Source organism: Topomyia yanbarensis, chromosome 3 (assembly GCF_030247195.1).
Source record: "Topomyia yanbarensis strain Yona2022 chromosome 3, ASM3024719v1, whole genome shotgun sequence".
NCBI lineage: Eukaryota > Metazoa > Arthropoda > Insecta > Diptera > Culicidae > Topomyia > Topomyia yanbarensis.
Genome location: NC_080672.1, coordinates 366,151,498 through 366,168,976, shown reverse-complemented (window position 1 = coordinate 366,168,976; position 17,479 = coordinate 366,151,498). Strand labels below are relative to the sequence as shown.

General features: G+C 37.8%; 1 protein-coding gene across 5 annotated transcripts in view; it reads left to right on the top strand.

Moving 5' to 3' along the window:
- LOC131688459 (neurabin-1) overlaps positions 1-17,479 on the top strand; it is a 277,301-nt gene that overhangs the window by 123,814 nt on the left and 136,008 nt on the right. The gene's annotated exons all lie outside the window — the stretch shown is intronic.

Below are 17,479 nucleotides of genomic sequence, written 5' to 3'. Positions count from 1 at the left end.
ATCCTTATCATTGTTTGTCACTCAAGTGGTCGCTATATTACGTTTCCATTCCGTTATCTATATTTATTTTATTGCACCATAAATTTGACATTGCTAGCAGCTATCCTTGTTGTGCGTGTGATTTGATTTTCCGTCAGAAAACTGCGTTTATATTTATACTAGGATTCAGGCATGGCAAAAGCACCGAACGGTACTGCACGGTGGGCACTTCTACCAATAAACACGCCACCAAGAGCATTGAAGTTGGCACGCCGTACCGGTGCTCAACAGCAGACACCGGTCGCCGATACCAAGGCACCGGTGTCGGTGCCAGCGCATGATATTTAACCACCGTGCTCGTTGCTTCGGCAAAGCACCGACCCGAGTGTTTCTGACTTCGGTAGACACCGTAACCGAGGTGCATCTCACATCGGTAGGCACCGCAACCAAGGTGTTTCTGACATCGGCAGGCACCGTACAGAGTGTTTTTAAATTCGTAAAACACGGCAGCTTATATTTCGGTAGCGATTATCGCCGCGCTATTGCTGTCGCTTGGTAAGTGGCTCAAAGCAATTTGGTGCGTTCATATGCATGAACGAGCTTGGTACTTTGTGATGAATCTGTAATGCATTATACAGTAAGGAAGGATTAAGTAGGTATGCAAGTAGGAATTATAAATAGATGAATGAATGGATTTAAATTGGCGTTGGTTCTGGAGTCGAATTGTACATCTTAGCCAACTCTTACATCAAACAACCTCAATTAAAAAGATTTTTGTGCGCTTCGAAATTTAAATATCGTCCGGTCATTTGTATTCTTTAAAAATAAGAGAAAATTCTTTTCCAAAAACTAAAAAAAAATATATTGAGACTAACTATTTAACGATTAATATCGATTGGATTGTAACCTCCACATTTGTATTACTAAAGTATCATTGAAAGACTAAAGTGTCAAAGTTTGCCGCTACTTAGTACTAGATAGCTCAGTTTGAAAATTTTATTCAAGTATGAAAATACATATGCGCCTAAAAAAATTGAAAAGCAAATAGGAATGCGTGATAGAAAAAAATGTTGATTTTAAATATTTTTATTCGGTCAACACCTTTCATATGTTTTGCATAATTTTAAGACTTTTGACTCCAAATTGTTAAAATTATTATTACCGTTGCCAAATTTAAATTAACAGAGGAAGTCAGAAGTGTTGCAAGTTTCCAGTTTGACGGTTGTATTTTTCATTTGTCTCGAAATGCTCAAAATAATGTCCCGTCATTATGAAATTAATGAAAATATGATTTCTGAAAAAGTAGAATAAGTCAAGGTCGTTAAGTATCCTGTAAAGTATTCAGCTTTAGTCATAACTTCAAAAAGAAATTATGTTTCCAGCCATCAGCCTGAAAAGTGAATATGTCACTGTTTGAGAAAACATTTTAGTTTTTAACTCTAGGTAGCAAGATCATTATTTAAAATCTATGGAAATTCTCTTTTGTTTCCGCGTAGGTAAAATCAAACATGAAATTGTAGTATTTTAGTAAAATTTCTAAAGTGGCGGCTTCAGATACCATCAAATGACTTCATGAGTGCCGTGTATGAATTAAACAAAACTTTAGGACCAATATTTTCAGTCTACCTTTCGGGCAAATGTAAGCGGGTCCAACTAGTTTGTATTGCAATTTTTAGATCTTGTTTTTTTTTTCAATACAAATCAGACCAACTCCCGATTACATATGTATCCTATTTTGTCATTCTAATAAATTGAATCAAATATGCTGTTCATTTGTCAAAATTGACAGTAAAAGTAAAAAGAAACAACTTATCATATGATAATATGCAAGCGAATAAAGTCAACTCGCCTTTTTAACATATCATTTACATACGCGTTTCAATTTCTATGACTTACACAAACTCAACACAAATTATACCGATGGTCTATTGACGAACCACGCCAAATTCAAGTACCATTTCTTAAGAATGTTGTTCACATTTTATAGATGCAAAGTGTGCACACATTTTTTTTTTTATTTTGCTGTGGAATAAGGGAAATTTATTCCAAAAAATAAACAGGTCAAATTCGAATATCCGGGGATTTAAAAAATCTTACCCCGGGTAATCTAATCTAAAATAAAATATGTTAAATGTAAATGTATCAGCTTGGCTCTATTCAATTTGGAAAATTCCAAGGAGTGATTTGTCTTTTCAGTTGCTTTTCATTTATTTAATATATTGTTAACGGGTTCATGATATATTTCAACTTTGTATAGCTATTTGTGCATGAATTCTCAAACAAACTTGAGGTGTATTTAATGTATTACAGGTCGCATTATCCAGGAAATCATTTGTCTGTTGTTCGATTTTCTGGTGTAAGTCAATTAATTTTTCAACGAGTAAAAAATAAAGTAAATTAATGAGCTGTTCGCTGGTGTTGTGGTGTTACATGCTTTAGCTAACTTCTCGACGTTCAAGTAATAGGACTCTCTTCCTGTGCGTAGTGTTTACACAAAGCATAACTTCATTGACCAATATTGTATCAGCAAAAATCATCGCATATCCTTACATCGATCACTGTTTCCCGTACAGTTATACTCTCTATGGCTGGTAAGTCTACTTACCCACTATAGGGGAGACTGAGGAGACTTGATCCCCTTTTTTATTTTTCAATCCTACTCCGTGGAATGATACAAGAACTATGTATTTTTTGTAGTTTTGTATTGTTTCTAGGGTTGACTGATAATCATAAAAAAATTACATGGAAATATTATACTGGACATGAGCTATGAGCATTTTTGGAAAACAACAAAAAACTGGAAAATTCTTTGATTAGTGGAGACTCGATCCCTAATTTGGGGACACTTGATTATTTTTTGAAAACGTGTTTAAAAGAGCATACTAGTAATAAGCCTATTTTTACCCTTTTTCTATTATCATCCTACCCATCTGAAGCCTTTGGTTAGAGCAGCGTCTGCCATCTTTGCTCAACACATTGGCTCAAATGGTGTTGCGATAATTGGGGTACTAGATTAGAGTTTTTGCTGCGCTCAAACAAAAGATTTTCACCATTCTTAAGACAATTTCGTTATTATATTGGCTCTTAATAAGAGCCGAATGACCTTAAGGCTAAAACCTCTATAATCGAAATAAAAAATGGCTCCTAATAACAAAGCAAAGAAGCCGAAATAATAAAATTAATAATGAAATAATGTGGTAATAGGACAAAAATAGGTACCGAACCCCATTCAATGTTATAAATGTATTGAGGTATTGATTAAATTGTTGTGATTACATACATTACATTACATTTTTGTTACTACATATTACGCATCTCTCACAAGTTTTGTTACGAATTCCCCAAATCTCTGTGCAATTATTTGAAAGCTGTTGTTATTATGGTTGAGGAACATCAAATGTGGGATGCATGGTTTCTACGTATACTGTAGTAAACAATTACAGTTAAGTTTCTGTACGATGAAGCGTTCATTTTTGACAGTATTTTTTGTTATTTTATGTCAACAATGACTTCAATTGTTCTGGTGTGAATTTGGTTATTTTCAGTGGTGTGTATGAAGCATGGCGAAGGGGATCAAATCTCCACGAATTTGAAGGGATCAAGTGAACCCATAGCATCTATTTCAGCAAACTTTAGTACAAGTATAGTTGAACAAAAAAATCAGCTCAATCATAACGTATTCATATAATTGACATTCTCCTGTAATTCTGTATGTAAAAGTATAGTATGTAGTGGGTGACTTTATCAATTGTATAAAAGTTTGAAAATTTAGAAAATAAATCTTCTTCTGTTCTTCTGAGATTTTTTCCTTCGAATCGGTAAAAATTCGATAAGACATGTCCAATTTATTTTTTTGTGTTAAAGAAACTTATGTTTAGATAAAGCTGCGCAACTTTCTAGTATATTCGATTAATGTATTCTGATCCGCCTTTGAATTACAATGATGGGATCAAGTCTCCCCGGGGATCAAGTCTCCTCAGTCTCCCCTACTGTGCAAGAATTGAAATCTCCTTAGACAGTGAAATGAAATTTTATGTATCTAAAATGCACGCAGAAATTAAATTTTGCCGATCAAATTGTAAAAAACCCATTTGAAGCTGGCTTTTTTATACCTTAAAGTAGAATAGATATAAAAAGGACAGGGTATCGGATCAATTATTAAAAATGCAGAATATAGCAAGACAAAAATCTAGTCTTCAGATTTCAAACTGCATCACTTCAGAATGGTTTGGGTGATCACTTACCATCTTGTCAACTAAATTTGTCTTTGTTTTATTGAGTTTACATGCGGAATAATGAATATAGCTTATGTAGTATAACTATCGAAGAACTGATAAGGACTAGAACACTAGCTAGCGATATTTATGATAACGTAGATTTTCCTATATTAATGCTCTATAAGTCTATAGTACAGCGAACCAAACGGCACGTCAACACACGGACGCCGTTGGATGTGCCAGAAAAGTAATGAAGTCCGGCCAAAATTCATTTCTATGCATTGTGCTGTGTTAGAGGTTTGGTAATGGCACTGGTAATGACGTATAATGCGGAAATAAATCGTATGGGCGCACCTCTATTGTGCCCTAACGCCTTTACATACGATAACGTGTTTCAAGTAATTAAAATTAAAATTAAAATTAAAATTGAAGTAATAAAATTGAAGTTCTCTGCAGTAGGTAACTTGCTGCAAATGATATGAACAATTCCAGTTCCATTAGAGTAAAGCAAAGCCTCCCTCCCTTTTAACTCACCAGGCTGGGGTGCTTGGAATGAATATAAAATATTTGAGAAACATGATCACCTTATACAAGACCTTGTTTTAGCGAAGGGCCACAATTTTATCAGAGATTAGCTCCTCTGAAAATACGTTTTATTGACCGCAATGATAAAATTAGTACTGTAATTTGACATTCTAATTGAAATTAATTCTTTTTTCAAAACAATCTGGTAACCCATTCACTTTCCCAGAATAATCGACTTACAGGTAATGGCATCACCGAATAAACTGATTTTGTCAGTGTCTCCACTTTGTCAGCCTAAAAAGCACTATGAGGCAGTTCATCACTATTTTAGCTAAATAGGTATTATAATAGAGTTTGCGACATGAAATGACTCAATACTTTATTATTACGACCAGCGATAGATAGGATGTCTAAAAATTGGTACCAAAGTTTCGTATAAAAAAAATTAACCAAATACTGTGAAATACTTGTGGTTGATAGATCGAAAATTCAAAATGTGTGCCCAATTCTAACGCCATAATAAGATTGAGTTGTATAGAAATACCAACTAAATGGCGGCAATAGGAATAGATTCAAATTGAGCTAAGCACCATATGTGCGTTATCCGTATAGATTGGGATCATAAAAAAAATAAAAAGATGTTTATCGATGGCAAAGTTCATATCTTTTGCTTTTAATTAGATATACATTTGCAAGAAGATAAATACCTAAATAGAATTTTCGTTGACTAGTATTTCCAAGACGCAAAATTAAAAAAAATCCACTATCAGCGATATATACTTGCATCGACTTTGGATATTTTATAATTACATATCTAACTAAAAATCAAACTGTCGTGATTATAGAAGTATATTTGCTGTTCTCTTTTATTCCGTCGCACCGAAAAATCTTTTTTTCTTTCGTTTTGTGCATATGCTAGCGGGCTTAAACATTCTCGCTTTGATACGGGTGCAAAGTCAAAGAGTTTCCGAGGTGTTATCCGAAGTTGAAAGCGCTCGGCTCCGGTGCTTCAGAAATTTTAAAGCACCCGGCCCGAGTGTTTTCCGAAACATCTAAGCACCGGGTCGAAAATATTACACCGCCACCGACACAGGTGCTTCGTTTATCGTGCATCAGTGCTTCGCATCGAGCACTGGCTTGGGGTGCTCATTTCAATACACTCGGTAGCGGTGTTAAAATGCAGCACGCGGTGCCGTGGCGTGTTTGGACATGCCTGCTAGGATTTCACTATCTGATTTTTAACTCAGAATTGAAACATATACCCTAAGCTCATTCCGCATGGGTGATGCATTTTTTTTCTTCTTCAAACGCGTGGGATGTGTCAACCGCATCTGATTTGTTCACATTGCGTTGCGTTTAACATTAGGAAAGTGATATATCGCAGCTATATATGTGGTCGGGGATTTGTGCCTTGCTGTTTCTTCTCATCATTTCCCTGATCGGAAGAAAATCATGAGAAGAAGTAGGGGGAAGTTGAATTGGAAGGGTTGGAAAAATAACAGTAACAGTAACAAAAACTAAAACAAACAGCCGGTAATTTAAACTCAACGGTAGTTCAAATCGCCTGCGAGAAAGCCTACAGCTCTTTACCGCATTGGGTAAGGAACTTTAGCATGTCTCTGAGTGTCAGTCGTGTCGGTATCGACTATGTAAGGACGGCCGAAACTCGAAATTGCAATTGCGCTACTGCTGGGCAGTAGAGTGGCTCGAATATGAAATTTTTCAGCATAGCACTTTTTGAGTTTCTTTTGTGGTCTCAAATGCCTGTGCAAAGTTTAGGAGCGGTCGGTTGCTTCCCGGGTTTGCGCATTGCGTTCAAAGTTTGCATGGGGTTTTATATGGGGAAATCAATTATTTTGCATTTATGTTAATAAAGATCGCCATTTCGTTCAATATGAAAAACCAGCTTTATAAAACCATAGTTCAAACCTTGGTTAACAACTTTGTCGAAGACCGTAACTAGCTACGAGTTTTCAAAAAATAGTATAACGATTTTAAAACTTATGGTTTAATCCAAATGCAGAAAATCATTATTTCTTCCAACACTGTCAGTACACCACGACACCGATACATTAAACTTAAATAAATGAGAATATAGTCATCGCAGAGACTTGGTACCTTTGAATGAAATGTTCAGAATGAATTGCTGAATAATATAGACGTAGTCAGAAAATGAAAAGAAGAGGGGGTGTGGCTTGTGTATTCCCCAGTTCCCTGTTTAGATAGTTTAGTATAACATAAGGAGCACATCTTCAACGCAGGTTTATACCGCCGAATTAAAAATTAATCCTACGTTTTTGAATGCTACTATTCAAGGGGTCTACTGTTATCTTATTTAAAATGGTACAACGGTTTCTAAGTTTTACATATTTTAAAACCCTATTTCTTATCCGTTCAGAGTCAGAATTTAAAAAAAATGCATATCCTTAGATTCCTTGTAGTCTCGGAATTGTTTCTATTGACGTTATCGTTTGAGAATCTAGGAACGAAACCAGGATAGCTACTTCAAACAAGCGTTTTTTGATGAAATTGAGTTAGGTTCACGCAAAACAGAGGTGATGTTGGCGAACCAGAAATATACTTCAGGTTAGAACCCAACGCGATTTTCAGACCTGAGTTAGTTTTTGCCACAAGCAAAAACAACACATAAATTTGTAAGTGTAAGTCCTCAATATTGTAAATGTTATTTCCCACAGCAACGATTGTAGTATGATTCATATTTGGGTCTATCAAAATATTAAGAAAGTTCAGGCGTTCACATTTACAAGGACGTAAGATTCTTTGTCTTATACAAAACAATCTAAAAAAGGGACTGGGAGTACACAAGCCCCTCCCCTCTTCTTTTCATCTTCTGACTACGTCTATGTTATTCAGCAATTCATTCTGAACATTTCATTCAAAGGTACCAAGTCGCTGCGATGAATATATTCACATTTATTTAAGTTTTTAATGTCGATGTCGGTGGTGCACCGGCTGTGTTCGAAAAAGTAATCAATTTCTGCATTTGGATTCTGCCATAAATTTTAAAATCGTTATGACTATTTTTTGAGAGCTCGTAGCTAGTTACGGTCTTCGACAAAGTTGTTAACCAAGGTTGAAACTATAGTTTTATAGTTTTTGCGTCTGGTTTGTACGAGATGAAAAGGTGGACTGATAGGTCATGATTCTTAATATATTAGTCATAATTGAGCGACCGAAAATAAAAGTCGCAAGAACAGAACATGCTTCGTAAAACCCGTTTCAAATATATTCGAATATAAAAACCGGATATAAACTTCAAGAATAAAAATCGGATTGGGATATTGCTTTGTAAGAATCGGATAAAAAAATCTTAAGTAAAAAACCGGATGAAAATACATCCGATTCTTACAGAGTAGTTTTTGTTAGCCGACTTTTAATCTTGAACATCAAGATATACGGATGCTCCTACGAACGATTTATTTATTTTTAAACGATTTTTATACTGGAGGTTCATCCTTGCCGAGTTTTACGGGTGAGAACTTTTTAAGCGATTCTTATGCTGAAGGATTTCTGTCCGATTTTTATGCTTGAAGTTTATATTCTAATATGTTTGAAACGGGTTTTGCGAAACATAATCTATCCTTGCGACTTTTATTTTCGGTCGCTCAATTCATCATTCGTGCTCATAGTTCATAGTTCACAAAATCCTAAAATATGCTTCCATTTTCATGGTGTAGTTTATAAAGTATGCTGATCTTAATATTTTCAAGTGAATATTATTCATGGTTTCGTGAACTGGGTTATGATTCCTAGTAGATTGGTCATTACTCGCACTTCCTGTTCACAAAACCATAGAATAATATTCATGGATTCATAAACTGGTTCATGATTCCTAGTATATTAATCACTACTCATTATTCGTGCTTATAAATGCTTTCAGATGGGTATTACATTACGCCTCGATAGTGGGGTATCGAGGAGACCGAGAGGGCTTATGCGCCTTTTTTATGTTATATGCTTCATACTCTGCACCTGCGCATACCAACGCTAAACCACTGGTCTATGCGCGGTGTCGTGGCCGACTGGCGGATCTACGTAGATTAACTTTTGCTGTGTGCCGTGTTTGCAAATATTGTTCTATTGGTGGTATTCGTGGACGGGGCTCACGGAGGGTGTCACGACCCCTCGGTCGTTGCATCTCACCATCTATAGTGCAGGCAACTCTTTAATGCACTCAGCTCTCGGTTGGGCGCTTGTGTCAGCTTGCTTTTCGCACTCAGCTCTCGGCCGGGCTCTTATGTCAGCTAGACACTTCGCTGTGAGTTGTGATAAAAAGTAAAACCACGAGACAGGTCACAAGTATAAAATGGTAAATCCAAAATCTAAAGTAAAAGTGAATTTATTATTGCTTAAAATTAACACATGCAAAACTCTTATACTAGTTGGTACTTAAAACTAACTTACATCTAGTTACGAGGTAAGAAATTAAAGAACTACAATTAAAACTAGAACTTACTTAAAGCTAATTACTTCCTACTTACCTAACCTTAAAATCTATACCAGAGGACTGTGCTCTGCGATTGGAAAACGTGCCAGTGTTCACACAGCTTCCGCAACCGGTTTTTAAGGTAACGATTCCTAAAACTAAGACGAATCATTAAAGATAACACGTTACAACGCTTGTTTTAGGAGAGGATAAGAAGAGGAATAGGAAGGAAGACAAGGAAATTGATAGGGAGTAAAGGTAGTAAACGTAAGTAGCTATTAAACCTAACATTTCGTACGTTACAATACGATATAATCCTTCCGTAGGAAATTTGTAATCGCGCCTTCAATAAACGGATTAACAAATCGGAAACCAACCTTTATTCCTTGTCGACATTCGTCGACAGAGGGAGTCATTGTGTGTCCATTTATCGGTCGACTTCGTCATCGTGCATATACCAATGAAATTAATTTAATAATTAAATTAATTTAATAAAGTAGAATAAGTAGAAAACTATTAGTTGTAACTTTGTGATAATCGCAGTTTTTCGTACTAGTGTACAACTGTTATGTGCTAGTCGTATGTCTATTTATGTATGTATTCGTCTGAGTATTTGTGACAGTTGGGTCAGGGAATGGATGCAGAACTGACGTATATGATAGAATAGTGGCTAATACTTCTGGTGATCAATCTAAGCATGCGGTTCATTCGGAAAAAATCGGGTTGGATAAATTAGGGTAAAATAAATTTACCGAGGCACGCGAGTCATCCATTCCCGGCCAGCATAGCATGATGAAAGTCTAACAGCATGCAATTGTCGTTGATAATAAATATACAACATTTGCTGCATTTAGACGAGTTGATTGCATGTTACATGTGTTTTTCTATTCTACTTTATTAGTCTGTTTCTTTTGTACATCTTTTAGTTTGCTTTTCCATTATTTATGTATACCAAAATAGTATTGTTCAATTTATACACTTCTAATCAAGCTCTTTGCATCTTTTTTTCTTTATTCGGCATGTTTTGATTCCTTTTATTAGTATATCTCTACTATACGCTATCTATACTCATATATGTACAAACGCTCGTGGCCTTCGCGATAACACAAACCTGGCCACAAACGCGACCATGCAATTGCAATAATCCACATATACTTACGCCCGCGATTTCGCCTACATGAAAACACCCCGGTAGTTAAGTAAACGTTGCATCTTTAAACTTCCAAACATTAACCCACCACTCGTACGATCATAAAACGGTCACGTCCGAAAGTTTTACCAGTCTGGAGCAATGCCTTCAGTTGAACCAATCAAAAAAGTGACGCTCATATTCACTAAACAACACGTTCCATGGTGACATGACCTGGAACCCAAGTGATATGGGGAAACGGACTACCATCTGTACCATACACTAAAAATTAAGCTTCAGATTCACGGTCCGCGCGCGATCAAACAAAAATTCACACTACGTCATTATAAAATCGAAGTTATACACGCGAAGTCACTTACACGTGACAAACACGTTAATATACAAATGCTTGAGCCCTTCGTTATCATCCCCGGCATCTACACCCTCGATCTAGTAAACATGATGGTGATAGTGATAAAGTGAATGTCTCAGCTCCTATAAATTTTCAAACGCGGTCTCAAGCGTGAACCTAAAAACTCCCGTACTCGCACGATCATGAATCGGTCACTTCCGGATGTTTCTATCCTTGATATCAGCAGACTAGATCCATGCCCTAAATTGGATCAATTAAAAAAAGCAAGCTCTCATATCCACTGGACACCACGTTACATGGCGACATGACCGACGACTCTAGTGATATGGGGTAACTTACTCCCTGTCAGAATGTGAATTGTACACCAAAAACTAACTATCAGAATGAAGGTCCGCGTGACCATCCAAGAACGCACGCGTATATAGGAAATGCCACACGGTTACAAAATTCAGTCTTGGACACGCGAAGTCAAATGAACGCGAGCACACGTGATAAACACGTTAACGTACGAACGCTTAAGCTCTTCGCGATTAACCACGCACACCTACGTTCGCGATCGCGCAAACTTAATAACACCCCGGTAATAAGGAGAACGTTTTAGCACTCACGAAGTTTCAAACGCTGTCTCAAACACGAACCTACAAACGTCCGTTTTCGTGCGCTCATGAATCGGTCACGTCCGGAAACCATTACTCTCTGTCCTAATAACTTAGGTCCATTCATTCAGTAGGACAAAAAAAATAAAGCACATCCACTAGACAACACGTTCCATGGCGACATCACCGGGCACTCTAGTGATATGGAAGATCTCACATTCTTTTAGCATGTTAGCAGTACACCAAAAAATAAAGTATTAGATTCACGGTCCGCGTGAGATTATCCAAGAACACACGCGAATATGCGAAAGGCACACGGTTATAGAATGGAATTCATACACGCGAAGTTACATAGACGTTAGCACACGCGACATACAAAGGCACACGCGATCGAACACGTTAACTACAAATGCTCGAGCTCTTCGCGATGATACACGCGATCGTGAGTCCCTACGCCCGCACATACCTGAACCGTACAATGAATATCACATTCAGAATCACGGCTCGCTACAATTGGCCTAATGCAGTGTTTTAGTGGGCGACATTGCCTGTCTCGTCTGCAAATTGTAGCATGTGATTCTGATGGGGAGCCCTTCCGAGAACCTAGCTCTACAGCTCCAGTAGGACAACTCTCGAAAAAAAAACAAGTTGAAGTTAATCAAAAATAGGATTCATGAGCGAAAACGCATTTACTCCACTGCCTGTGCGGTGTGATAAGATCTTTCTTCAAAAGGGTGTATGACCCATCTTGGTTTAAGACCCAATAAACAATACAATAGAATACAATCTTTCTTCAAACACTAAATGTATTCATTATTCCTAATTGTGCAATTTTTTAGGGGCTTTATATGTTAACTTGCGGAAAATGGGAAAAGCTTGAATTTTTCTTTCCATTGTAAAATGTTTAAAGCATCGATTTTTTATTTGTTAGCTTAAAATGTGCTTTAGGATGCTAAAAATGATATTCCAAAACATGGAAGACGAAAATAATACATAAATGTTCAAATTTTCAATTCTGCCGAAACGCCTCTTATGTATATACTCCGAGTGTACTGAAAGCTTTAACCACATTTTTCTCGAAACCACTCGTTTTGATTTTTTTTTAAATTAAGAATTTTGCGTCGATTTTTTTTAACATTTTCGGCGTTTTTTTCACTCAAAAGTGCGCCATTTCGCGAAAAATCAAAATAACGAAAAAATCTTACGTATATCACTTGCTATTGTCATAAGGTATCAAAAAGGCTTTAAAAACGTGCAAGGTGGAAAAATGCTACACAACCGCCATCTTGTAGTGAAATTAATCGACAAAAATAATGTAATTCATTACTTATGTTATAAATCCCTTTTAACAAGATCTCGATTCATCTCTTCATTGCTTTAAGAAAAATTCCCGAAACATACTTATTTTTCGTGCTCTACAGTGGTATTTAGCCATATTTTATTAAAAACTTGTTGTACGTCAAGCATAGTACAATGTCCAATATGTAAAATCCATTTGAGAACATGAAAAAATATTAATAATTGTCGTAGCTGTGAGTACGATCCCAGTTCATAAGCTCAACTGAAAGCATAAAACCAAAAAACAAAAATCATTAGAGTAGGGACTTGGTGTGTCCTTGAACGATTCAACAAAATAAAAAAAATCATTCTGCGTTCAAGGATATATGGCAGTTAAATTAGAAAATTTTTAAAAAAATTGAAATCGGTTGAAAAAATTTTCGGCATTCGTAGTCACCACAAAGACGTTTTTAGTAAAAACTTGATTTCGAGATAATCGCGTTCAAAGTTTCAAGTATACACACCCCCGTAAGGGAGCAAGCTGGTATTTGCTATAACTTGTATCTTCATAATAATTTGGAAAAACATCCAGAACTTATATTTTACGATAAAAAAAATAAACAACTGACTTTTTGATTGACCTCAACATATATGCCCCCTTGAGGAAGTGGCAGCACTGGCGAATCGCCCGGACGTGTTGTTGTTAAAGTCCTATATTTTTCAAAGTTTTTCGGTGATATACAATATATTCAACAGGAAAACTAAGTCAATCGTTTGTTAGGTAGTTTTTCCTGTTGAATTACGTGTTAGTAGGTTGAAATTTGTCGTCACATTTTTGAGATTGAAGTATGTGAAGCAAGCCGTGAAAAAATACGCCCGTTCGTTCCGCTTAGCGCCTACAGCGCCGCCCGGACTTGAGTAGCTGATGCAACAATTTCACGGATGGAGGAGAATTCTTCACAGAAATTTCATCATAAATTTGTAAATTGTAAATTGTAAATACGTGCCAGAATCAAAAATATTTTTCATTCTGGAATTGCGAATATATTGCAAATATCCAATTGATCGTGGATGTATTCGCGTGGGGCTTATTGTATATGAAGGCGGCCTCAGCATGTACGTGTAGGCATTCTTGAAATGGGTCGTTCGATGTACAATAGAGCTATCGCCTTTCATTTCCAGGGCCAAACATGTGTACATCTATCGATGAAAACAAATATATCATTACATAGATGCAGACAAGTTTCTTCCATAAAAGCACTGCTCGACAGTGGGAAATGGATTGTATACACACACACCTCAACATATATGCCTCCTTAATTGATGAATTTATTAGACATCATTCATTTCTTGCAGAATTCAGTATAGTATTCACTAATGAAATCTTCAAATTAAAAAAAAATGCAAATGAATCTCAAGGTATTAAACTTGTTCTAATGTCATCTTTATGTTCATTTGTATTGTGTTGGTCAGATTGTTTGGACGAAGTATCAGGAATCAGAATACATTTGCTCAAATGGCACATTACCCCTAATGGTCGGGGATTTGTACCTTGCTGAGTCTTCTCATCATTCCCCTGATCGAAAGAAAACCACGAGAAGAACGAGGGAAGCAGAATTAGAAGGGTTGGAAAAATAACAGTACAAAAACAAACAGCCGGTAAGTCAAACTCACCGGTAGTTCAAATCGCGTACGAGAAACCATACAGCTCTTTACCGCATTGGATAAGGAACTTTAGCATTCCTCCGAGTGTCAGTCGTGTCGGTATCAACTCTATGTAAGGCGGGCGAAACTCGATGGTTCAGTTGTGCTAATGTCGTACAGTTGCATATCAGATTGTATGAGGTTCCGTAGTCGCCTTCACAAAGATCACATGAAAATTACTCAGCGCGCTGAATACTGCCATGTGATAATTGATTTTGCAGTGGCCGGTTAAAGCCCTGGTCAGCATGTTGCAGTGGTGGTTCGAAAAAATTAGCAGATTTTTCGAAAACACGGCACGATTGTTCTAGAAACGCCTTTATTTGGCAACACGTTTGTCTATTTGTTATTTCAGAGCGGAATCAGAACCAACAAAGTCAACCGCTTCATTTGCCCTAGCCAATTCGGCAGCCCATTCATTCCCAGTAATACCGGAATGTCCGGGCACACAGCCAAGGCAGATAGTGTTGACAATGCTCGAATTGAGTTCGACACGCGATCACTAGTTTTGACCGTATTTTTCTGAGCTAAGGCCTTGATTGCAGCCTGACTATCGGAGCAGAAGGCTCTAACTTTGCCGGACAAGGTCTGTTGAAGGGCAGATTGCACCCGCACATAATAGCGGAGATTTCTGCTTGGAATACAGAACAGTATCTACCTAGCGAGTGAGATTGTTCCAATCTCATTTCACGACAGTAGACATCAGCACCAGTACGTCCCTCCACCAGAGAACCGTCAATGTAACAGACCACTTGCTTTTGTTGTTGTCTCGCCATATAGCCAGACAACTACTCCTCTCGAGAGGGAATCTTCACATGCTATGTCCTGTAAGGAAAACTACATGTGAGTGTAATATCGCGTGTAGCAAGAATATCTTCACCCCATGTAGCCATTTATGACCACAGTCGTGTATGACTGGTAGCAAGATCAACATGGTTATTGTTCGAAAGCCCAGTAACCTACAATCTGTATGCACATGATAGTGCTTCTTATTTGATGAGTATCTGTAATGGTTTAATATTTAGAAGTGCCTCAAGAGCAGTCGGAGTCGTCGTGTAAATCCGATAGATGTATTTAGTTTTGAGACCCCAGGTCTTTCCAAAAGTTCGTCTGCACTGCCCGAACGCCATGCACGCTTTTTTTACTCTGAACTCAATGTGAGTAGACCAATTCAGTTTGGAATCCAATATAACTCCAACGTATGTGACTTGATTCGCACACAGTAGCTCAGAATGAAGGGACTGTAAAGGAACGAACTTCGGTTGGTATTTGCTTCTTCGTGAAAAGAACCATTGAAGTTTTGTTTGGGGTAATTAACTTGTCGGGACCACTGTTCGACAGCTCTGAATGCTTGCTGCATTAAGTCAAAGATTGTTCCTATGCAAAGTCCAGTAATTAGTATTTAGTAATCGTCAGCATACCCATAGGTTGGAAGTCTCAGTGCCCGCTCTAGCCAATACGTCCGCCCATTCATTTCCAGTAATACCGGAATAATCGAGTACCCACAAAAGAAAGATAGCATTTGAAATGTTAATTTCCTCGATTTGAGTTCGACATGCAATTACTAATTTTGATCTCCAATCTGTCTAAGTGCTTTTAGGGCAGCCTGATAGAGCAAAAATAAATTCCTTTGCCGCAAATACCCTGTTGAAGTGCCAATTGTACTCCACACAGAATCGCGAATATTTCTGCTTGGAATATGGTACAGTATCTACCAAGCTAATGAGATTGGTTTAATCTCATTTCACGACAATAGACACCAGCAGCGGTTCGGCCTTCCAACAAAGCACCGTCAGTATAACAAACTAAGTATTCTTCAAGTTGTCGCTCCATCCTGCCAGATAACCATTCTTCGCGAGGAGTAATTCTACCATTTAAAAATGTTAAAAGGAAAAATACATGTGAGTGTAAGGCTGGGGTTAAGTAAATTTTCAACCTGTTCAACTCAAAGATCGGTATTCCACCGCATAAGCCGAAGCGGACAAGCCTCTTGGTGTGCTGGTACTATAAATAAGTTTGTTTTATCTATGACCTCATCCAAGTCACTTGGAGATTCAATCGTCGGGTGATACTCATCAAACTCAGTTCGAAGATTTGGGACTATCATATGTGACGATATCTTGCGAGACGTTTAAATGATCAAAAAAGATGTACTTATGATCAGATAACGACGGTTCGAGCTCGTCGGGTACGAGCCAGTTTGCCGACTCATGCATAATACCGTCAGAGCAGAGAGTTGCATCTAACGCCTCTTCTCTGCCGTAGCGTCCAAATGTTGGGCGATTTCCTACATTAAATATGAACAGAATTGTACTACTTAAGTATTCCATTAATTCAGTGCCTCTCAAATTGATATCTGAGCAACCCCAAATTATGTAGTGGGTTTTTGGATCACTGTCGATTACACTAGTTTCAGGAATCAGGAATCAGAATATATTGGCTCAAATGGCACGTTCCCCGTACATAGTCGGGGATTTGTGCCTTGCCGTGTGTTTTCATCATTTCCTGAGCGGAAGGAAAGGACAAGGAGGTGTGGGGAAGTAGACTTGGAAGGGTGGGAAAAACAGCACAAAACAAAAAATAAACAACAGGTAAATTAAACTCACAAGTAGTTCAACTTGCCTGCGAATAAGCCTAAAGCTCTTTACCACATTGGATAAGAAACTTTAGTATGTCTCTGAGTTTCAGTCGACCAAACATGGTTTCGTCTATATAAGGACGGCTGAAGACTCGTAATCGCAATTGCGCTAGCGCTGGGCAGTTGCATATCAGATGATATGAAGTTCCGTAGTCGGATTCACAAAGATCACATGAAAAAGACTCAGCGCGCTGAATAGTTGCCATGTGATAATTGAGTTTGCAGTGGCCGGTTAAAGCCCTGGTCAGCATGCCGCAGTGGAGCTTCGAAAAATGTAAGAGATTTTTCGAAACCACTGGGCATGGTTGTTCTAGAAACGCCTTTGTTTGGCGACACGTTTGTAGATTTCTCCAATAATTGCGGTGCTCGGACGAAGCCCAGGACCGTATTTTTTCCCTTATCCAACTTGTCGAAATTGGCAGCGCGGGCTCAGGACCAGCGAAGTCAATCGCTGAACCTGCCCTGGCCAATTCGTCAGCCCATTCATTTCCAGTAATACCGCAATGTCCGGGCACCCAGACAAGGTAGATAGTGTTGACAATGCTTAGTTCTTCGATTTGGGTTCGGCACGCGATCACTAGCTTGGACCGGGATTT